At 39.9% G+C, this 24,143-nt stretch overlaps 1 pseudogene across 1 annotated transcript in view; it reads right to left on the bottom strand.

Annotated features, from left to right (window-relative positions):
• The window catches only part of LOC308337463 (glyceraldehyde-3-phosphate dehydrogenase-like), a 125,383-nt pseudogene extending 110,933 nt beyond the window's left edge, over positions 1–14,450 (bottom strand). The window contains exons 1-2 of the transcript in view: positions 14,330–14,450; positions 18–170 (exon numbers count right to left, since the gene is read on the bottom strand). The product of the transcript in view is annotated as a glyceraldehyde-3-phosphate dehydrogenase-like (transcript). The remainder of the gene's footprint in view (positions 1–17; positions 171–14,329) is intronic.
• Between the last annotated feature and the right edge of the window lie 9,693 nt (positions 14,451–24,143).

Genomic DNA, 24,143 nt, shown 5'->3' on the forward strand with positions numbered 1-24,143 from the left:
CTTCATTCATTTTTTACAAATAAAGAGAATTCCCAGGCCTGGAGCGGCTTTCAAAGTGACATTTGCTGCCTGGTGGCTTTTGCTGAAAGCATTTAAAGCAAAAGTCTTGGCCACAGCAGCTGGCGGCAAGCGAATAACAGCCAGGAGAAGCAACAGACAGGCTACCAAGTCTGAGAAAAAAGGGGGTTGAGAAAGGAGCTAAATAGAGGAGGGAATGGCGTTGTGAAAAGCTCCCGCATATATAAGGGACTAGAGAAGGCCAACCACAAGCTCAGGGCTGGACACATGCACAGAAAAAACCTGAGAAGACTCTGAGCTTTTACCCCTGGTTGACCATGAGGATCCAACAAGCATAAAGGGAAGGCCAAGGAAGAGTTGTAAATGGCCTGGCTAAGCACTGAAGAAACACCCCCCAAACAGTGCCAATCTGCACACCTGGGAAAATACTTTATTGTTTTGTTCTGTTTCTATTTCTACCTTTATTTTTCCTTCCCTTTCTTCTCTTTTTCATCTGCTCCAGGAATTTAAGGAAACTGTCAAAATACTAGCTGGTCAAATAAGCTAACAGAACATAGACTCCAGTGGTATGCAGGACAAATAATACAGATTTTACAAAAAAAAAAAATGGTTTAGAAAAGTTACAAAACAGACCAACAATGAAAACCCTTAACAAGTACATGGACTTACAAGTGACCCCAATTAGCCAAAAGAATCTTGATAAAGAAAAAGTTGTAGGACTCATGCTTTCAGATTTCAAAACTCACAAAGCTAGTGTTGGCATGAGGATGACATATAGGCCAACGGAATAAGAAATTGAGAATCTAGAAGTGAAGTCATACATCTACAGCCAATTGATTTTTTTAAATTGCAATGAGGTTAACATACAGTGTTATATTAGTTTCAGGGGTATAAAATAGTGGTCAGCAATTCCATACATTACTCAGTGCTCACTATGATAAGCGTACTCTTAATCCCCTTCAACTATTTCACACTCCCCCCTCCCACCTCCCCTGTGGTAACCACCAATTTGTTCTCTATAGTTAAGAGTCTACTTTTTGGTTGGTCTCTTTTTTTTCTTTGTTTTGTTTCTTAAATTCCTCATATGGGTGAAATCACTCTGACTGAATTCACTTAGCACTGTATCTTCTAGATCCGTCCATGTTGTCGCAAATGGCAGGATTTCATTCTTTTTATGTTTGAGTAATATTCCATTATATATATATGTATTTATATGTCTATGTGTGTGTATATATATGTGTATAAATATAAATTTATCCATTCATCTATTGATGGACACTGCTTCCATAATTCATCTATTATAAATAATGCTTCAATAAACATAGGAGTGCACATATCTTTTCAAATTAGTGTTTTCATATTCTTTGGATAAATACCCAGTAGTGGAATTACTGGATCATATGGTAATTCCATTTTTAATTTTTTGAGGAATCTCATACTCTTTTCCCCAGTGGCTGTACAGTTTGCACACCCACCAACAGCATGAGGATTCTTTTTTCCCCATATCCTCACCAATAATTGCTGTTTCTTGTGTTTTTGATTTTAGTATGGCCATCTGACTTTTGACAAAAGTGCCAAAACCAATCACTAGGGAAAGATTAGACTCTTAGTATATGTGCTGCCGAAGCGAGCACGAAAGAATAGACTCTTTGACAATGGTGCTTGATATCCATGTGCAAAAACATGAAGTTGGATCACACTGCATACCATCTACAAAAATTAGCTCAAAAATGGGCCACAGATCTCAACCTAAGAGCTAAAAGTATAAAACTCTTAGAAACATGCTAAAAAATCACTGTAATGGTAGATCTGGCAATTTTTTTTAGAGATTTTATTTATTTATTTGACACAGAGAGAGAGATCACAAGTAGGCAGAGAGACAGGCAGAGAGAGAGGGGGAAGCAGGCTCCCCGCCGAGCAGAGAGCCCAATGTGGGACTCGATCCCAGAACCCTGAGATCATGACCCAAGCTGAAGGCAGAGGCCCAACCCACTGAGCCGCCCAGGAGCCCTACATTTGGCAATTCTTAAACATGACAATAAAAGCAAAAGCAACAACACAAAATGTAGACAAATTGGACTTCATCAGACCTAAAAGTTCATTTATCAAAAGACACTATCAAGGAAGCAAAAGTCTGCAGAATTGAAGAAAATATTTGCTCATCATATATCCAGTAAGGACCAAGTATTCAAGATATGTTAAAAAAATCACAACACCTCTTAAAACTCAATAATACAAAGGTAAACATCCCAATTAAAAAATGGGCAAAAGTTTTGAATAGGCATTTCTCTAAAGGATACATGCAAATGACCAACTCATGCATGAAAAGATGCTCAACATCATTAGATAGCAGAGACATGCAAATCAAAACCGTGAGATACCACTACATAACCACTAGAGTGGCTATCACAATAATAGTTTTAAAAGTTGCGAAACAGCAAGCACTGGCAAGGAGGTGCAGATGTTGGAATTCTCATACCTTTGTGGCAGGAATATAAAATGTGTGAATATTCCTAATTAGTGGTAGGAATGTAAAACAGTACAACATCTCTGAGAAAGAGTTTGGTAGTTTATCAAAAAGGCAAACCTAGAATTACATGATCCAAGAATTCCATTCCTAGGTATATTTCAAAAGAATCAAAAATGGGTATTCAAAGAAAATCTTATTTGTGAATGTTCACAGCAGCACTATTCACAATCATTAAAAGGTGGCAACAACCCAAATGTCCATCAGCTAATGCATGAAGAGACAACTTGTGTTAGAGCCATGCAATGGAATGTTACTCTGTTGTAAAAAGGAATAAAGTATTGACACATGTTACAACACAGAGGAAGGTTGAAAACTCTGGGCTAGGAGAAAGAAGCCAGGCTCAAAAGGTCAGACATTGTCTGTGTCACCTATTGAAATTTCGAGAACCGGCAAAACCATAGAGACAGAAAGAAGGTAAGTGCTTTCCAGGGGCAGGAAACAGGGAGAAGCTGGGAGTGGCTGCTTAATGGGTATGGGACTCACTCTTTGGGTGATGAAAAAGATTTGGAAAAGGGTCATCCTTTAGAGGTAGGTGATGGTTTCTCAACACTGTCAATGTACCGAATGCGACTAAACTGTGAGCTTTAAAATGGCTGTTCTTTGGGGCGTCTGGGGGGCTCAGTTGGTTAAGTGGCTGCCTTCGGCTCAGGTCATGATCCCAGGGTCTTGGAATTAAGTCCAGTGTCGGGCTCCCTGCCCAGTGGGAAGTCTGCTTCTCTCTGTCCCTCTGCCCCCTCCCCACTCATGCTTGCTCTGTCTCTCTCTCAAATAAATAAAATCTTCATAAATAAACAAATGAACAAACAAACAAATAAATAAAATGGTTGATTTTTAGTTATGTGATTTTTTTTCTACAATTGGAGAGGTTAGTTGAAAGAATGAACAAAACCTCGAAGACAACCAATGAAACCAAAAGATAGCTATTTTAAAAGATCCATAAAGATTTACTCCTCGGTATTTACCCAAAAGGCATCAAAACAGAAATACACAAAAAGACTTGTACAATATTGCTTACTGCATCTCTATTTCTAATAGCTAGAAATGGAAAACAATGTAAATGTCTCTCAAAGGGAGAATTGATAAAAAAACGGTGCTATGTTCAAACAATAGAATACTACCCTGCGGTCAAAAGGAGCAAACCCTTGGGGCACCTGGGTGGCTCAGTGGGTTAAAGCCTCTGCCTCTGGCTCAGGTCATGATCTCAGCATCCTTGGATCGAGTCCCGTATCGGGCTCTCTGCTCAGCAGGGAGCCTGCTTCCCCCTCTCTCTCTGACTGCTGCTCTGCCTACTTGTGATCTCTCTGTCAAATAAAAAAATAAAATAAAATCTTTAAAAAAAAAGGAGCAAACCCTTGACACAAACAACAACACGACACATCTCACAGATGCACCATTGAGCAAAATAAGCCCGTCATAAAAGAGTATATGCTGTATTATTCTAAGTATACGAGGCGGAATTATTGTGTGGTGATGACAAAGACCAGATCAGTTGTTCCCTCTGGGAAGTTCTGACTGAAGAAAAGCGTGAGGGAACCATCTGGGATTGTGAAAATATTTTACAACTCAATTCAGGGTATGGTTATACTTGTGCATGCTTTTGCCAAAGCTCATTAACTTATACAATTAAGATCTATTCATTTTAATCTGTGTGAAAAAATCTCAAAAATGTAATATTTAATATCAAGTTTGCATGTGTCTACCCTAAGGCACTTACGAGCTAAATCTTGCCTTCTCTCTGACTCGACTATTCAGGCTAGTTGAACAGACCCTGTGGGTAATGTCAACAAATCCTATGGGCTGAGCAACTTTAGTAAACGCAAAATCTAGAGCAGAGATCTGAACTTTATTGGCTTTGTGAATTTTTTTTCAAACCAATATTCTTTTATGAAGCCTGAATATATTACAGTGAGCACCATACCTTTGGTTTTGCTTATTCTAATTTTCCTGGTTTCTCAGTAAGTTTGTATTTAAAGCTATTTTTATATGTGGTAGGCAGGACCAGGTAGAACACACTACAAGGGTAGGCAATGATAAGACAAGAAGGTACAGTTGAGAACCATTTCAAACACTTAAAAAAAAAAAAAACAAAAAACCCTTGTAGGAGCACCTGGGTGGCTCAGTCGGTTAAGCATCTGTCTTCAGTTCAGGTCCAGAGTCCTGAAATCTAGCCCTCCATCTGGCTCCCTGCTTGGCGGGAAGTCTGCTTCTCCCTCTCCCTCTGCCCTTCCCCCTGCTTGTGCATGCTCTCTCTCACTCTCTCAAATAAATAAATAAAATCTTTAAAAAAAAAATTGTAAACATTTTTTTAAGTCTAAAATGCACAAAGGAAAAAAATTCATAAAGCAAATACATATAGGGGCACCTAGGTGGCTCAGTGGGTTAAAGCCTCTGCCTTCGGCTCAGGTCATGATCCCAGGGTTCTGGGATCAAGCCCCGCATCGGGCTCTCTGCTCCGCAGGGAGCCTGCTTCCTCCTCTGTCTCTCTCTGCCTGCCTCTCAGCCTACTTGTGATCTCTGTCTGTCAAATAAATAAATAAATAAAATCTTTAAAAAAAAAAAGGAAATACATATAGCCCATCAGTTATAAAATAAACCTGCATCTTAATTATCCACATTGGGGAATAGAACTTTGTAAGAAGCAATCCTTACATTACACTGTGTCCTCTCCTGATCACAATTTCTTCCCAACCTCTAGAAGTAATCACTACCCTGATCTTTTTTATGGTAATAATTTCCTAGCTTGTTATTCTACATTTAACCATCAATGCATGTATTCCTAAACAATATAATTTAATTTTATTATTATTATTAATTTTATTATTATTATTATTATTATTATTAAATGTTCAACTTCATAAAGAGGTAATCATGTCACATTGATTCTACATCCTTTCCTCTTTTTGCTAAAGTTTATGTTTGTAAGATTCATCTTTTGAGGAGCGCCTGGGTGGCTCAGTGGGTTAAAGCCTCTGCCTTCGGCTCAGGTCATGATCCCAGGGATCTGGGATCGAGCCCCGCATCAGGCTCTCTGCTCAGCAGGGAGCCTGCCTCCCCCTCTCTCTCTGTCTGCCTCTCTGCCTGCTTGTGATTTGTCTGTCAAATAAATAAATAAAATCTTAAAAAAAAAAGATTCATCTTTTGACATGATCTTAACCAACTGAGCCACCCAGGTGCCCTTTTGACATGATCTTAAATCAAGCTTCTTAAATCTTTAGAGATAATGCTGATTTGTTTCACATTTAGGATGATTTCATCTCTTGCTCTTTTACTCTATTCTCTTCATTCCCTTTTCCTGGCCTTAAATTCTGTTTTTTAAAAAAGATTTTATTTATTTGTCAGAGAGATAGAGAGAGTACAGGAAGGCAGAGAGGCAGGCAGAGGGAGAAGCCGGCTCCCTGTGGAGCAAGAAGCCCGATGTGGGACTCGATCCCAGGACGCTGGGATCATGACCTGAGCCGAAGGCAGCCGCTTAACCAACTGAGCCACCCAGGTGCCCCCTTATATTCTGTTTTAACTGCTTTTAACTCTGCACCACATCACAACATTTTTCCATCAGTATACAGAAATAGAAGAAGAATCTTTACAACTGGCTGGGAACTAAAACAGATATCTAGCCTTGACATTTACCTAGGGAAAAGATATCTCAGGCAACTAAAACAACAATTTTTCTCTGTCCTGCATGATTGCAAGACCCTCATTAGATGACAAAATTTGTATCAGTTAATTGCACACTTACTGGTCTCATTTCATGATATAATCATGTGGTCTTTAGTGCGAATATTTCAAATATTTTAACTCAGAAAAGAAATAAATGGGAAATCAAAACAACTGAAGTTAAAGAATATGTTAATTTAAATAGATATTTCTTTTTTCATCAAAATTAAAGAAATGTACCACAGCTATAAAGAGTTACTTCATTGGTTTAACATAAGTGTCATAAAATAAAATTCAGGAATATAAAGTGAAGTAAGGAAAAATGCCCTTTGAAAATAAGAACTACCCTTCCTTTCTCTCCCTAGGCCCCCCCGAAAAAGTTAAGGATACTTCACGTGATGGAAGCATATACCCACACACATGTATTCTTTATTGAGCAATCTCATTCCACTAATGGATACTAAACATCAACAATGACAATGAAAGCATAGGGGGAACTTACATTTTGTGAATTTGGATGCTTTTAGAAAAAATGGTGAAATCACGAATGCCACTATGTGTATTTCCAAATGGTTATTGAAATGAAGGTGTATTTAGGACCAGCTGGCCAATGCATTTTTTAAAAGATTTTATTTACTCATTTGAGAGAGAAAAAGAAAGAGAGAGAGCACGCACTAGTGAGGGAGAGGGGCAGAGGGAGAGGGAGAAGCAGACTCCCCTCCGAGCGGGGAGCCCGATGTGGGGCTCTATTCCAGGACCCCGAGATCATGACCTGAGCTGAAGGCAGATGCTAAACCAACTGAGCCACCCAGCAGCCCTTGGCCAATCCATTCTGTCAAGCAATTGACTTGATTGATTTTTGTTTAGTTTGGAGTGTGTGTATGGTGTGTGTGTGCGTGCATGTGTATGTGTGCCTGAGTGTGTGTGTTTAGATTTTTTTTAAGTGACTGAATGAACTGATTATCATGATGTGTTGCTAGACATACACTTATTTCCTTGCTGAAGACACAATTTAAAAAACACAATAAAGCACCAACAGAAGGTAGGTGAGTCAATAAAAGCATTCACCTGAATAGATTTTCACTTGATTAAGAATGCCTGTTTCAGGATCAACTTTTTTCTTTTTTATGTTGTCTTCTTGAAATGATTTGAAACAACAAGCAGATTTCCCCCCAAGATTCTTTGCCCTCCAGTCAAAGACCACCAGGGACACACCTCTAGTTTAACAAGTTGGATTTACTACTCACTGTAGGGAGGGAGGATGCATGCCCTGGGGAACCGCGGTGTACCTCAAAAAGAAGGTGCTAGAAAGAACCTATTATGGCATTCCTGCTTCGATTGGGGATTTGGGGGATTGAGTGCTGCTATAACTAAGGGGCAATCCTATGATTTGTGTGTCACAATAAAACTTCTTTAAAGGGAAGACAGATTAGAGGGAGGATAAAACTGTTTTAATAAAGAAGTAACATTTTGTCCAAGAGCGCATGTATGTAATATTTTGTAGGTTGCACAGTGACCTCATTTTGGTCTGTGTGGAGACAATATTATGAAGCGGCCTTATTTTGTCTCACTCCATCATGGTCACAGAGTGACCTTGTCTGACGTTGGTGTCCTGTGAAATTGTTTACGTCCAACAGAAGAACAATGTGGACTAGCCGTGAGTATCAGGCCAGCTCTCTGAAAATCCCCGAGACCTACCTCTAAGTGTCAGACCAGTCCCCGGATGTCAGTGGCCGGGTTTTTCTTTTTCCTTTCTCACACTTTTGTTCTCACATAAGGAAAAAAAAAAAACACAAAAAACACCACGGAATCAGAGATCCCGCTTGCTCTTAAAATAACTTTTAAAAATATAGAATGAAGGGGCGCCTGGGTGGCTCAGTGGGTTAAAGCCTCTGCCTTCAGCCCAGGTCATGATCTCAGGGTCCTGGGATCGAGCCCTGCATCAGGCTCTCTGCTCAGCAGGGAGCCCGCTTCCTCCTCTCTCTCTGCCTACTTGTGATATCTCTCTCTGTGTGTCAAATAAATAAATAAAAAAAAGATATAGAATGAAGTTAAAGACTCATTTTTTTTGTTGCCATCCCTACCTGTGAGATTTTTACCAGAGGAGAAAAAACACAGTGTTCAAGGAAGCTTAGATTCCAAATGATAGTGTTAAGTGAGGATTACTTTTCATTTTAAGTTTTAACTCAATTTAACTTATTTTAATTCTTCTTTTTCCTTACCCTGTATTTTATGAGGCTTTCTCCTGCTCTCATGCTTAAGACAGCCATGGAAGAACCTGCTACCACCAACAGGTTTAACCTTGCCAATTTGTGAAAACTCCAGCAGACTGCCTTTGAACTTGGTCCCCCGCTATCAGCACCCCTGGGTCTCCAGCCTGCTGGCTCACAATGCAGGTTTTGTATTCACCAGTCTCCATAATCCCATGAGATAATTTCTTATATTAAATCAATCTCTCTCTCTTTCTCTCTCTCCACACACACAGACACACACATACACATCCCTTCCCAGGGACCTAATATTTGCCTTAAGCATCCTCCTTGACATACCAAGCAGGATAAACTTGATTGTGCACACACAACTATGGGTCCTCTCCAAGTTTCTAAATTCACACTCTCACCTCTAACCAAGTCACTGTCCCCGAGATAAACCAACACGGACTTATGCCCTTTTGCACACCTGTTTATGGACTCCAACAGGCCCAGAGTTCAATTTCAATCTAACACGAGAATAAGCAAAGGACTCAACCACAATGAGCCTCAGCTTCCTTATTTATAAAGCTGGAGTTATATTAATAATCAGAAATACATTTTAGGGGCGCCTGGGTGGCTCAGTGGGTTAAGCCTCTGCCTTTGGCTCAGGTCATGATCTCAGGGTCCTGGGATGGAGCCCCGCATGGGGCTCTCTGCTCAGCGGGGAGACTGCTTCCCCCCCCCCCACCTCTGCCTGCCTCTCTGCCTACTTGTGATCTCTCTGTCAAATAAATAAATAAAATCTTTTAAAAAATACATTTTAAGTTCTGCATGCAATAAGGCATGTAAAGCCGGTTGGACACAGTCCAAGGAATGACAGCTGTTATTATTATTGCTATTCTTATTACTGTTAGTATTATTAAAATTATTATGCCCTCAAGTCTCCATTCTGATCATACAATAGAGTGGGTGTACTCCGTGTCCTTCAGACAATAACAGATGGTTCTCTGAAAAGTCATGTGGGCAAGGATTGTGTGTCGCTAAGTATAGATAGGTTTCATAGACTTTAAACACCAAAGTTGTGGTTGTATCCTTTTGCTTGAGAATTCTATCCTACTTCTCCATGGAGGTGAGGCAGTAAAATATCTAAATATATGACTAAATATATTGGCAGTGTTTTCTATGAAATATGATTCTGGATAATTTTTCACCCATAAGAATAAATAAAATATGAAGGTGACCACCAATCTTTTATAATAGCGAAAGGCTAACATAATTTGGTCTTCGAAAAACAGACAAATATAGCCTAAAATGGTGGCCCATGAAGATTATAAAAATGTCTATGGGTGCCCAGGTGGCTCAGTAGGTTAAGCATCCTAATTTAGCTCAAGTCTGATCTCAGGGTCCTGGATTGAGCCCCATAATGGGTTCCCCACTCAGCAAGAAGTCTGCTTTTCCGTCCTCCTTTGCCCCTCCCCTGCTAATGCTCTCTCTCGCAAATAAATAAAAATCTTTTTTAAAAATCTGAATAATGCTATAATAAACATCTGATTTGAACAATGTGATTTTCCAGGCATCTATGTGTAAAAATGCATCTTCAACAATAACATGCAGTGATCTTGTGCATTTGATTAAAAGAAAAACATTACACTAACAGCATCACCTGAATTTTTTGTTTTGTTTTGAAGTATAAAAGATAGACTTAGGAATAAAGACAATGAAAAAGGGGCACGTGGGTGGCTCAGTCTGTTGGGCATCTGCCTTTGGCTCTGATAGTGATCCCGGGGTCCTGGGATCAAGCCCCACGTGGAGCTCCCTGCTCAGAGGGAAGTCTACATCTCTCTCTGTCCCTCTCTCTGTTCTCTCTCTTTCTCCTCCTTCCAAATAAATAAATAAAATCTTTTTTAAAAGACCATGAAAAAAATCGGGTTTTTAAGTTTTATAATAGGATGCCCCCACACCCAACCTCCTGCATCTCTCCACCTACCCCCAACTCCTGAGATCACCAGAGAGCAAAATACTCATCTTGCGTGAAATCACAGCCATATTGCACTCAGCATTCTATGCAATTTTCTGGTTGCAACATGAGAGTAAGCTTTCAGAAGTACAGAAAGTTCAAGAGATGAGAATTCAATCAGGATGGCCCACACACTTCTTCAAAGTGACACTCTCTGGGAGCAGGGTCTTCAATATTTTGAGGAAAAGTTATTTCCAACCTCAACCTCTTTGTCAATGAGCCAGAAGGGCAGAATATTCAGACATACAAGTTCTCAGATAATTTGCTGCCATTACATCCCTTTTAAGTAGGTGATGGAAGTATGCCACAAAAATAAGGGGGAGACAGAGCAAGAAACAGAAAGAAATGGGATCCAGAAAGAGGGGATCAACGAGAGAGACCAAGGCTTTAGGTAACAACTTGTCCAAGTTGAAATACAATGATGAAGGACTCTAATAAAGCTAGCTCCAGGAAAGACAGAAAATTAATAGGTTACCAAAATATTTTCTCAGTACATATGTACTGAAAGGAAATTTGCATTTCCAGAAAATTAGTCATAAGTATATAAATTTTTAAAAAGAAATTTCAGGAAATGGAAAATTGTACCAGGAAGGATGTATAATTATTCTCAATTCATGGTTCAGATGTGAATCTAATTTAATCATAATGTTTATGTCCTGAATGTTGATCTAACCAAGCCAATAGATGGTAGTGGTGGAGAAGTTCTTAATAAGCCTTGTAGAAGTGTTTTAATTTTTAATAATGGTTGGAATAATTAGTAAAAAATGTAAAGTGTTGCCCAAAGGGTTAGGTTCAGAATGTCTGGATTTCTACTGATGAGAATGAAATAGATTTGGTGTAGGGATCAAAATCACAGAATCTGGTCAGTCTGGCTCGGGGTGATTGTGTCTTTTTAAATAAATACATGCCGTATCATTTCTCTGTAAAAAACAGATTGATCTGTATTTTTATTTGTTTAAGGAAGCAGAAATTATGCAAATCACATATGCAGCAGGGGTTAATAGCCCCTAAAGATAAAGAGTTCCTATGCCTCAACACCAAAAACAAAAAAACAAACAAACAAAAAAAAAACAGTCCTATTTTAAAATTAGGCAGAGGATCTGAATAGACATTTTTCCAAAGAAAACATACAGATGACCAACAGACACAGGAAGAGATGCTCAACATAACTTACCATCAGGAAAATGCAAATCAAAACCACAATGGAGATATCATCTTACAAGTGTCACGATGACTAGTGTCAAAAAGACAAGAAATAACAAGTGTTGATGAGGATGTGGAGAAAAGGGAATCCTCGTGCACTGTTGGTGGGAATGTAAATTGGTGTAGTCACTGTGGAAAACAGCATAGAGATTACTTCAAAAATTAAAAATAGAAATACTATACGATTCAGTAATTATACTTCCAGGCATTTACCCAAAAATCCAAAAGTGCTAATTCAAAAAGGTATCTGCACCCCTATGTTTATTGCAGCATTGTTTACAATTGCCAAATATGGAAACAGCCTAGGTATCCCTCTATAGATGAATGGATAAATAAATGGTGGTGTACATACACAATAAAATATTGCTCTACCATAAAAATATAAAATCAAATATTGCCATTTGGGACAGCATGGATGGACGATATAGAGCCTAGGGTGCTGAGTAAAATAAGTCAGAGAGAGGAAGACAAATTCCATATGATTTCGCTTACATGCAAAATCTCAGAAACAAAACAAACAGAAACAGACACAGACTCCTAAATACAGAGAACAAGCTGGGGGTTGCCAGAGGGGAGAGGGTCGGGGAAATGGGCAAAGCAGGGGAAGGGGATTAAGTGCTACAAACTTCCAGTTAGTGAGCATTTCTTGTATATCAGTGTTCAAACACTGTGTCTTACACCTAAACCTAATATTTAGAAAATGAGATGGGAAGATGGAGAGTAAATGATGATTTATTTTCTCCCTTTAATAGAGAAATGGAAATTTCTCCCCTCAAAGAGCGAAAAGGGTAAAGGGGTGGGAAGGATAAAAAGAGACACAGACATTCAAAAATCTAAGTCTGTCATGACCCTAATTGCATGAAGAACAAAATGATATTATTTCTAATAAAAATATATTTTTTTAAAAAGGAAGCAGATATTGATGGTAGGTGATAACTCATCTTCTACCCTGGCCACTTGTTTCTGCCCTTTTGTTGTTTTGTTCTTTTCTATAGATCTGATACAATTTCATGTAAAGTAGTTTATTATGTGATTTTTTTTGAGTTTTGAATTCTAACCAGAATCAATGGAATTGTTTAAGCAGATGTAAACATAAAGTTAATTTGCATATTTAAGCACCACTGAGCCAGGATATACAAACACAAACACCAAGCTCTTTTGTCAATATCAACCTGCATAAAATTAGAGACACCGATAAGCTGTTTATTTAGAAGCACAACCCAAAATCCGTGGAACCCTCTGAGGGCTTGTCCTTTGCTGTAAGTAGAGAAATTAGTAGAAATGCCCATACTTGAGGTTTTATAATTTCATATTGAAATATGGAATTTTAGCCACGCAAGAATATTCATATTCTAGGATTAGTATAGGAGGGAGACAACAGAGAAAAACCTTATTTGCATGATGGAACAAGTCACAACTCTGAATTTGCATAAGCAGGCCCAGCCTCAAAGGTAGATGGAGTCAATAATTAATTACCCATGTGATATGATTCACACAATTCACCCACAGCAGTCCTCCATCCGGCAGTGTAGAAAAAAATCGACTGTTAGCAATTTGGTATTGAATGTTATCCTCTCATCTATGAGAAAATCTTTCTAAAAATGAGACGGTTTCTACGATTACTCCAAATTGTGCTTTCTTTCATAAGATTTCTTTCCTCTCTGACATGCGAGGTGGGTGGGGCAACATGGGAGTACTGGGATAGAGGCTATGGTATGTAGGAGAGGGCAAGAGGTCAGCCAAAATAGAGGAAAGAAAAAGAAGGCTAGGATGTTGTTAATAAATTTTCTCTAATTTCATGATTTTGTCTCCAGTTCTGATCAAATGTGATCCCGAAATAAACTGATAATATAAATCATTCCAGGAGAGATCAGAAGGTCAGGTGTATTATGATACAGGCTTATTCTAAAAAGAAGTCATCTGAAGTCTAGATAGTTGTAAGGTGTCTGGCTGTACAGTGTCAGTCATCAGGAAATTTTAGTTGGGTTGTGTTTTCTTTCCATGTTCCTCATTTTATCCCCCCTCCCAACACACATCCCACCACCCTTTCCTGAATCCAGTTTTCCCATACCCTGAAGTCACTACTCTTCTGGACTGAACCAATCCCCTAAAATACATTGTTTCCTCTTCCTTTTCTTCCTCATTCAAATCGTACACGTTCTTCTTCCAAATTGAGTTCACTTTGAATTTTCTTTGAGATAGGTAAAGTTCGTTTCAGAGAATGAGGGACCGTCTTTCAGTATATACTGCTAATGTTGCTTGAGTCAGCCTTTCATTCTCCCATCCGTTACATGCTTGTGGTGAAATGATATATTCTCCAAAGCAATGGTGATCTGATTTTTCAAACTGCATGCGAATTTCAAACATCGCCTCGTATCACATTGGCTCTACAAATCCATTCCCATTTCTCAGATTATGCGCTCCAGTTACAAGTTTGGGAAATATGGCTCTCCTACTCATTAGTGCCCAAGACTACTGATCTTCCATCCCTCTGTATGAAGTATCTACCAAAGTTCTAAATATGTCCTTTATTGTATGATCATCCCCTTATTGTTCGCAATTTGTCTTTCCCCTCTCTCCCTAGATTTTCAATTGTGTCCTGTACTTAAGGATGAACTAACTTCCAGACCTGCTCAACCTTATCACAGAATGTTTAATCCTCTCTGTTCTTAAAAGAAGATTCTCGCTCAAGGATGTCAACCCCCACTCCCCTACCTGCCGCCTCATCACTCTCGTTGGATCTTGCGTATGTGTCCATTTCCCATAGGCAACAGAGCACTGTGTGCAGCTGTGATAGGGCCTGGATTGTAGAAATGTTTATTTGTTCGTTTTCCATTGTAGCCACTACTCTTCCACCACCTTGAGGTAAAAACACCCTTGGAAGGCTGTTGAACTAAGTTCTACATGTGTACTATGTGCTAAATTTTTAAAAAGTTGACTGACTTCATAAGACAATATTTTCAACTGTAATTTCAACAATCATGATTATTACCTTGAGTTTCATACATAAATCAAAACTCTTAGACAGCCTGTGAATAGGTGAAATTAAGTTATTAACTTCTTGGAATATGGTTATTGATATAAATCAAATGAGATAGCTGTGTGGTACAAAAATGGGTATAACCTTTAATTTTTCAACAAAATGTCAGGTGTATGTACATTTTTAACTTGAAGGTACTATTTCAAATTAGGATTTATACAAATTAAATAAAAGAAAGATGGTTAATTAAAGTATTAATAATAACATACTTCACTTGGCATTGCAGTTTGCAAAGTTCAAAAGAACGGTTTAATTAAATCTAAATTTAATTTATTTTCATGAAAATTACATTTTTACCATTTTAGTGATATTTAAGAGAGGAGACAAAATTATATTCATATATTTAAGAAACTAATTCCATTTGAATAATTATATTTTAATAAACGAATAAGCACCATCTTGGTGTCTGAAAAATTTGATCAAAACTTGTATCATTTTGAAAGTCCCAGAAATATGGTTCATTATCTCTTTGCAAACCTCCTTACAGAGTTGCTATTGGAAATCATCACTTTGTAAGAAAAAATGTCCCCTACATTATCCTGAATTTCATAGAAATTTTCTTTAATATCTATCCTACTCTGGGTTCTCCCAGAAGCAGTCCCATGGATTAGTGTGCAAGTGGTTTATTAGAGAAATGATCCCCTGGGGCGTATCAGGGAAGAAATGACACAGGAAAAGGAAAGAAAAGGAAGAAAGTCGATACTGTGTTTTAATTAGCAGGTCAAGCAGTGATGGGTGTGGGTAACCAGTGTTCTAGCTTCCTATGCACCTCTGGGAACAATGCATTTAAGTTGCTCCACTCAAGGGAGAGGAAGCTGGGGTGCTCATCTTCCAATTCTCACTGGCTTAGGGTTGTATTAGTTTCCCACGGCTGGGAAACAAAGCGTAACAAAGCGTCACGAATGTATTATTATTATTTTGTTTGTTATTATTATGCCTATTATTACTGTTAATCATCATGCAATTCTGTTAGTCTGAGGTCCACAGTGAATCGCGGTGAGCTGAAACCAAAATGTCAGCCTGGCTGCATTTCCCCATGGAGGTTCTAGAAGAGAGCACATTTCCCTTCATTTTCCAATTCTGGAGGCTTTCCTTGGCTCGTAAAGCATTTCCTTCTACTTCAAAGGCAGCGACATTAAGCGAAGTCCTTTTCATGTGCCATCTGTCAGGTTTCCTCTCTTCTACCTCCCTCTTCCACTTTTAAGGACCCTGTTTATATTATCCAGATAATTCAGGACCATCTTCCTATTGCAAGATTATCCGCAAGGTTATCTGATTGGAAACCTTGGTTTTTTTTTTTTTTTTCTTATTGTGTGTTACATAATATATTCATGGGTTCCCAGGATTAAAACACAGGATTATTAGGGAGCCATTATCTTCCCTTCCAAAAGGTTTGTTCCTCAGTCATTATATCCCCATGCTCCTGGTCACAGAAAGTCAGGCTTGCAGCAGAAACTTGCTGGCATATAAGGGAATGCTGGATACCCAATGCCTATGCATGGGGCACCAACCTTCTCTCACACAAATTCCTTGCCTTAACTGAGACACGGATCTTTTCAAGGAACACTCTTTCCCATGTGGCCTTCTCAGAGGCTATTCGTACCATGGCCCACAGATTTAGTGTCCTGTATTGACAGTCACTGAGTTATTCTACCCTCTGCCCCTCTCCGTCCGACTTCCAGGTACCGTGGCATAGTAGGCAAGAACATGAACTCTGGCATCACATGGTGCTTCAGTCCTAGTTCTTTTACTTATTTGGCAGTGTAGCTCCGCAAGTTCCTTACCATCTCTGTGTGTCCATTTTCTCATCCGTAAAGTGTCAATAATGCCTTCCTAATAAGGAAGTTGGGAGAGTTATATGACATAATATATCTAAAGAACACTCTCTAGCATTTAGTAAGAGCTATATGAATGTTTGCTGTTGCTGCTGATCTGTCCATTTAAGCATATTCTTCCTTATGTACCTTTTTTCTTTCCAATTCCTTGTCCTTTCATTTTCTTGGATGACTTTAAAATCCATAAACCACTCTCAGACCCTTGACTCCCCAAACATTCCCATGTACCGGCTCTAATTAACCCATGTCCGTGGCTATATCATGAATTCTCATCCTACTATCTGACTACAACCTTCTCTTTTTCCAGCTCATTCGCTCCCATTACACCTGCTTTTTGAAGTTAATAAGATTTTCTGCCACATTTTTCAACTTTCGCTTAGTTCATCAGCTTTCAACTCAGTATACTTTTTCCCAGCCTTGATCCAATGGCCAATCACTGATGTGTTCTCTGATGAGCACCCTTAGTTCTTTGTCTTGTCCCTCCTCTCATGCTTACCTTCCACAGTATTACATTTGGAGCAATCTTAAAATTAGTCTTCTCTGCTTCTATATCAGAGCTTGGGTGTTGATGGCTGTGCAAATGTTCAGATTAGTTGCTCCGCAAAATATTTCACTAAGTGAAAGAAGCCAATCTGAAAAGGCTCCATACTGTGCATTTCCAACTGGATGACATTCTGGAAAAGGCAAAACTATGGAGACAGTTAAATGATCAGTGATTGCTAGGAATTAGGGGGAAGGGAGGCATAAATAGGCAGAGCACAGAAGATTTTTAGGGCCAGCAAAACAACTCTGTATGGTACTATAATAGAAGATTCATGTCATTATACATTTGTACAAACTCATAGGCTGTCCAACACCAAGAATGAATCCTAATGGAAGCTATGGGCTTCGGGTGACAATGATGTGTCAATGTAGGTTTAGCAGCTGTGACAAATGCACCACTCTGGTGGGGGACACTGATAATTGGAGAGGTTATGCTTGTGTGGCAGTCAGGAGTATATGGGAAATCCATATATCTTACCCCATATTTCTTTGAACCTAAAACTGCCCTTAAAAAATACATTCTACCAAAAAAATTGGATCCTGCTTGGCTCTGCCAATACCACCTTGATAAAAAGTAAATCACTGACTTAGACTTCTGGATTGTAAATAAGTAAGGTGGAAGTCCACCTCCCCACTCAGCTCTGGTGACACCTTTTTAAAAGATTTTATTTATTTATTTATCAGAGAGAGAAAGAGCACAAGCAGGCAGGAGGAAGAGGAGAAAGAAGCAGACTCCCTGCTCAGCAGGGAGCTGGATACAGGACTCGATCCCAGGACCCCGGGATCATAACCTGAGCCAAAGGCAAACTCTTAGCTGACTGAGCCACCCAGGTGACCCAACACTTTCCTAGTCAAATGGAACACGAACTGGCATTGTCTTGTCACCTGGGAATGAACTTGTAACCTTAGCTTCCCTTTGGACCTTGCTGGAAACAGAGGCTGTGAGGGTACAGAGCTTCAACTACACACCACTCCATTCTGCCTTGTTGAGGTCTGGTAGGTTTGGAGGCTGAGCTTTTTCACTGGGTTTAGCTGATGTGAGGGTGGGCTGGGGAGGAATTGGAATCCTTAGGAATCTCTCTACTCACATGGTCTATTCAGTCTTATTGATCCCAGTGGAAGGTGGAGGCTCAGCTTGCTTCTGGATCCTGTTGATATGAGAGGAGAGGAGGTGAAGTACAGTGGAGACAAGCCCATTTCGCATCATCTTATTAAGTCTCTTTGTGCCCATTGGGAGTGGAGGCTCTGATCACTGCTTGTCTCTGCTGACACTCCCCAGCTTGGGAACTCTAGCACCACCATCTTCTGTCATGTAGGAGATGGAAGTGTAGTTCCATGCTTGACTGCACTTACCACTGGTTGCAAAATGGGAATGCTGCTACCGACTTTTGCTGGGGTTGGGAATAGAGCAGGAGATCAACTACTCCCCACTAAGCACTACTGAAACCACGGGAGAGTAGCATATGATTTTCCTGTTGGGGGTTGGCTGGAGTACTGTGAGAATTCCAAAAACGTTGCTATTATCAGGCCATGCTTTTTCTGGTCCTTTTGCTAGAAAGAACAGGTGTTTCTTGGATCTTTTTTTTTTTTTTTTTTTTTTGGTCCGTACTTGTTGGTGGTTCCGGGTTGGAGGATTCCATAGCACCTTATCTTTGATATATGGGAGGCAATAAGAAAACCCAGAGAACTCATAACCACATCATTCCTCAAGTCCCCGTGTCCCTGGGCAGACAATCTACTTTTTCTGCCTTTTGGAATGTCCTGTGCTTTTTAACTGTGCTATATCCAGGGTCTTTTTTAATGGTAAGATGGAAAACATGGGAAGAATAAGATTCTTTCATTTTAGCAGAAACAGGTGTCCTGTTTCATAGTATTTTTTTAATATTTTTAAAAGATTTGTATTTATTTGAGAGAGAGAGAGAGAGAGCACACAAGCAGGCAAAGAGGAAGAGGAAGAAGCAGACTCCCCACACAACAGGGAGACCAGAACCCTGGGGTCATGACCTAAGCAGTCAAAGGCAGACACTTAACCAACTGAGCCACCCAGGTGCCCTGCATTGCATAGTATTTTATTTTATTTTTTTTTAAGATTTTGTTTATTTATTTGACAGCTGGAGATCACAAGTAGGCAGAGAGGCAAGCAGAGAGAGAGAGAGGAGAAAGCAGGCTTCCTGCCAAGCAGAGAGCCCGATGCAGGACTCAATCCCAGGACCCTGAGATCATGACCTGAGCCGAAGGCAGAGGCTTAACTCACTGAGCCACCCAGGCGCCCTGCATAGTATTTTAATTAACAAACTTGTTTACTCAGTAACTCCTAGATGCAAAACAGGATGCTAGGTGTTGTGAAATAATTCAAGAATGCTAAGCCATGTCCAAACCCTCTAGAAGTTTACAATCTATTTAGCCAAATAGTGACAGTGACATAAAACGGAATACAAATTTTATATAATACAGATTCTTATATGCGGTGTAAAATGCTACAACGATCAGAGTCGAAAGAGTTCAGTGTGGGCTGATAGACAGGATAGAAAGTAATTTAGGCTAAGGATCATTATATGAAAAGCAATTTCATAACAAAAAGTTACTGAGGTTTTTAAAGGGGATTAGGGTTTCCTGCGATCCAATCATTGTGTTATTTTCTTATTGGTTTGCCTGTTTGTGGAGTGGTGGAAGTGGCAGAGGTGGGAGACAAAAGCAAAACTAGGAAAGAGAAAGGATTTCATCCCGCATCTTCAGTTTATGCTTGGGTTTGGAGGACACTCTTCGTGTATAAAGCATTCTATCTCCATGTAGCAATGCCAGCCGGTTCCCCGCAGAACCCTTCCTATCTACTTCCCCCCTTCCTTCCCTGCCTCCCCATTCCCTTCCCTTTCTTCCCTTTCTTTCTTCTGTGTGTATTCATTCAGCACACATTTGCTGAGATTTTTTATTTTTTATTAGTTTTTTTGCTTTTGGAACCAGACAATATCGTAGGTATCGTGTCGAAGATTCTTCTTCCTTGAAGTTTGTTGTCTAGTAAAAGAGATTAGCAGGATACGGAATTAGCCACCATACCAAAAAATGTATTTCCACGATACCATCTGAGTGGTAGAGGCCATACATGCAGTAGTAGGGTTTTGGGGGGGACAGTTGTTATTTTCTATTATGCCTTCTGAAAGATCAGAGATTTTATCAGGCATATTCTCCACTTGCCTTTCTCCCTGCCACCTTTCTTAACCATTCGGCCCCAACTGTCATATCCATACTTAAATTTGCATTCCAAATGAAGATTAGTAATCAAGCATGGCCTGTAAATTGAACCCCACATTTCAGCGGCCAAGCCAAACAGTTTTTGGAACACTATAGAAGGAAGGTCACGGGATACTGAAAGCAAGGTGATCAAAGCTTTTTTCCAAGAAGAGATGGGAGAAATGAAGTGATACGTTTTAGCATCATCCCAAATTAATTTAGAATTTCTCACTTTATAGCCCAATCACTCAAGTATTAAAAAACCCTTCTATAAAAATTTGGTATGAAATGTTCCATTCAGCCCAGCAGTGAGATTTTTTCTCGTATTTGAGAAAAAGTGAAAAGAAAAACAACAGATGTTGAATTATAGAAATAAGAATTTCAGATGGTTTATTTTCTTTGGAATTCATGTAACTTTAGGACAGACCCATTTATTTAAATTACATTTTACAGATGGGTTGTCTGTGAAGAGATTCCTCCTGGGAGTGGAAAAAAGTAAAAAGAAAAAAAAAGAAGAAAAATCTGAGTTCTCTTCTGCAATGGCTCTTCATGTCTTCGGGCAAAATCCTCCTTATGAATAGATTGTTTTCTTTAGCCCACATTTCCACCAAAAATGGCAGGGCCTTGCCTCCATCCCGAATGTATACAGCCTGCCTCTCTAATACCCAGTAGAATCAAATCCTCTCTGCTTTTGTCAATCAAGTTTCCTTCTAGGTATATTCTTGTAATAAAACTTCTTTCCTTCCCTATTTTTTTTTTTTTAAGATTTCTATTTACTTGAGAGAGAGAGCAAAAGTAGGGAGAGAGAGAAGCAGACCCCTGCTAAGCAGGGAGCCAGATGCGGGGCTGGATCTCAGGACCTGGGATCATGACCTGAGCTGAAGGCAGGTGCTTAACCAACTGAGCCACCCAGGGGCCCCTCCTTTCTCACTTTTTTTAAAAAGAAGTTTGTGCATGATCTTGCTTTTAAGATGGAATTTGCTGGAGGCATTGCATAAATTGTACAAGTCCCCACCCGTAGTTCTTCATGATTGTTCCTTCCTACTTTCATTTTTCTGGTGTGTTCTGGTAGTTTTATTTGTCTTCTTTGGCCTTTCTTGCTCTCTTGTTGTCCTCTGTCTCTCTTTGTCTCTCTGTCTCTCTCTCTTTAGGATTTATTTATTTATTTGAGAAAGAGAAAGCAGGGAGGAAGAGGAGAAGGAAAGACTCTCAAGCAGATTCTCCAGGAAGCCTGACGTGGGGCTCCTTCTCATGGCCCTGAGATCAAGGCCTGAGCCAAAACCAAGAGTCGGACACACTTAACCGATGGAGCCACCCATGCATCCCCTCCTCTTTTTTTTTTTTTTAAAGATTTTATTTATTTATTTGACAGACAGAGAGATCACAAGTAGGCAGAGAGGCAGGCGAGGAGAGAGAGAGGAGGAAGCAGGCTCCCTGCTGAGCAGAGATCCCGATTCGGAGCTCGATCCCAGGACCCTGAGATCATGACCTGAGCCGAAGGCAGAGGCTTAACCCACTGAGCCACCCAGGTGCCCCTACATCCCCTCCTCTTAATTCCACTTTCCGATTCTCGCCAACACATTTCCTTCTGTGGTAATTTGACTTAGGTGTGATATATACTTCCACTTAATAACAGATTTTTAGATCCAACATCCAAAAGTCTGTTTTGGGCTTTTCTCACAATTTGAAAGGACTACGGAGCCCCTTTAAGGAATCTCTAGCCTCAGCAACGAAATTGTATTTTAACCAATCTGTCTCTGTCTTTTCAAGCTCATTTATTCTCATAGGTTTGCTTAATGTCATTACATAGTTTACCTTTAAGTTATATTTATAACCAGCATTTATCTAAATTCCTTCCTTCTTTTTTCCCCTCCTTTAACTACATTACATGTTTATTTCAAGATATTAAAACTGTTCATTAAAATACAATAGACTGAATATACAAATGGACAATAGTCAGACCATATATAAAAATAGAATTCTGAGGGTGCCTGGGTGGCTCAGACGTTTAAACATCTGCCTACGGCTCAGGTCATGATCCCACGGTCCTGGGATAGAGCCCGGCCTTTCTTGGGTTCCCTACTCAGTGGGGAGTCTGCTTCTCTCTCTCCCTCTGCCCCTCCCCACTGCTTGTGCTTGCCTTCTCTCGCTCTCAAATAAATAAATAAAATCTTTTTAAAAAAATAAAAATAGGACTCTGGGATGCCTGGGTGACTGTCAGTTAAGTAAGTGTCTGACTTTTTATTTCGGCTCAGATCATTATCTCAGCATCCTGGGATCAAGCCCCATGTTGGACTTTGCACTCAGCCGGGAGTCGGCTTGAGGATTCTCTCCCTCTCCCTGTGCCTCTCTCCCTGCTTGCATTTCTCCATCTCTCTCTAAAATAAATAAATAAATATTTTAAAAATAGAACTCTGATCTATAATCTGCAGCTCCAGCTCAGGGAAACAACCCATTATCTACAGGAATCAGCCCAGGAAGTCAGCATGTTATCTAAAAGTCAGATCTCTGGGAAATCAGGCCACTGTCTGTAGCACCCAGTTCAGGAAGCCAAATAATAATTCCTATAGCAGTTGACCCCAAATGGCCATGACTCCATGAATAACTGGCAGCTTCCCTAATCTTTGTCTCTGCTTCCAATTTAGGAGCAATCAGAGAAAGCCAAATATGTCTCCTCCCAACCAATCACATGCGATCCAGGCTTCCAGCTAGACTACTTTCGGCTTCCCCACGGCAACAACCTCCAATCAGGGTATCCTTGAAGCTGTCTCTTTTTTCCACTGTAAAGCTTTTTCACACTTCCGCCTGACTTGGAGTCTCTGCCAAAGCCCACGTGATGATGGCAGCTCACTCCTTCACTATCGCAAACCCTGAACAAACAGCATTCACTTGTCCTCATGGGGTTGGCCTTTATTTACTTCCTGAAAATTCTGCAAGGCCTCGAGGTCAACCAGAGTAGAGGGCTTCAGGTCTTCTCAGGTCTGTCTCAGACATGTGTCTAACCCTGCATATTTATTTTTTTAAAGATCCTGAGGACTCCAGCTGCGATTTCACATCATTACCCCCGACTGTTTTCACCAAAGCCCTATGGTAAAGCTTTCCCCAAAGTTCGGTAATGCCAAGGCTCTGTGACGAGGGCTTTTCCAGGGAGACGCGAGACAGGTCAAAGAGGGACCATTCTCTGTGCATGGGGCTTTTCAAGGGACTCCAAAGCAAGTCAGCCGCCTTAGTGGCTGCAAGACTGCTGCTTTTCACAGCAATTGCGAACTGCTTTTCTTCGGGGCTGCCATTGAACTGAGGAGAGGGGCTTGGAGTAGTCAAAATACCTCAAAACCTACTAGTCTTCCGGAGGTCCAACGGTTTTCTTGAACAAACGCTTCTCAGATTTTTGAAAGCCTTTTGTTAATTTCCAGAGCTCTGAAAAAGTTGATTTCGACAATTTTTTTTTTTTTTTGCCATGTTTTCATTGCTTTTAGAGAGAACTACATTGATAGAGGTAGTCCACCATTCCAAGAGTTCTCACGCTTTTTAGGTCCATTGTAGACTGATAGATGAGGTTTGCTTTTATTTTTTCTCTTTGTTAGAATTTTTGGCACTTCTCTTTAAGAGTGAGATTGACCTTTGATTTTCCTTTTCTTAAACTGTCCATATCCCATTTTGAAATTAGCCTCCATATGGAAAATATTCTCTTTCTCCAGGCAGCATTGTCTTTGGGTTCTAGCAAGCAGCTAGAAATGGATCAGATGACCTTAATCCAATGAGGAACAGAGATCATTTGAGGATGAGTTCAGTTTTCAAGCATGGTGTATTTCTAGTTCACCCTCACTCCTCTGTGAGGTCCCAGTTGATAGCCTGGACTGTTTCCCAGGGCCAGGGAAGCTTC

This window comes from Martes martes (genome assembly GCF_963455335.1).
Source record: "Martes martes genome assembly, chromosome: X".
In the NCBI taxonomy this organism is placed as follows: Eukaryota; Metazoa; Chordata; class Mammalia; order Carnivora; family Mustelidae; genus Martes; species Martes martes.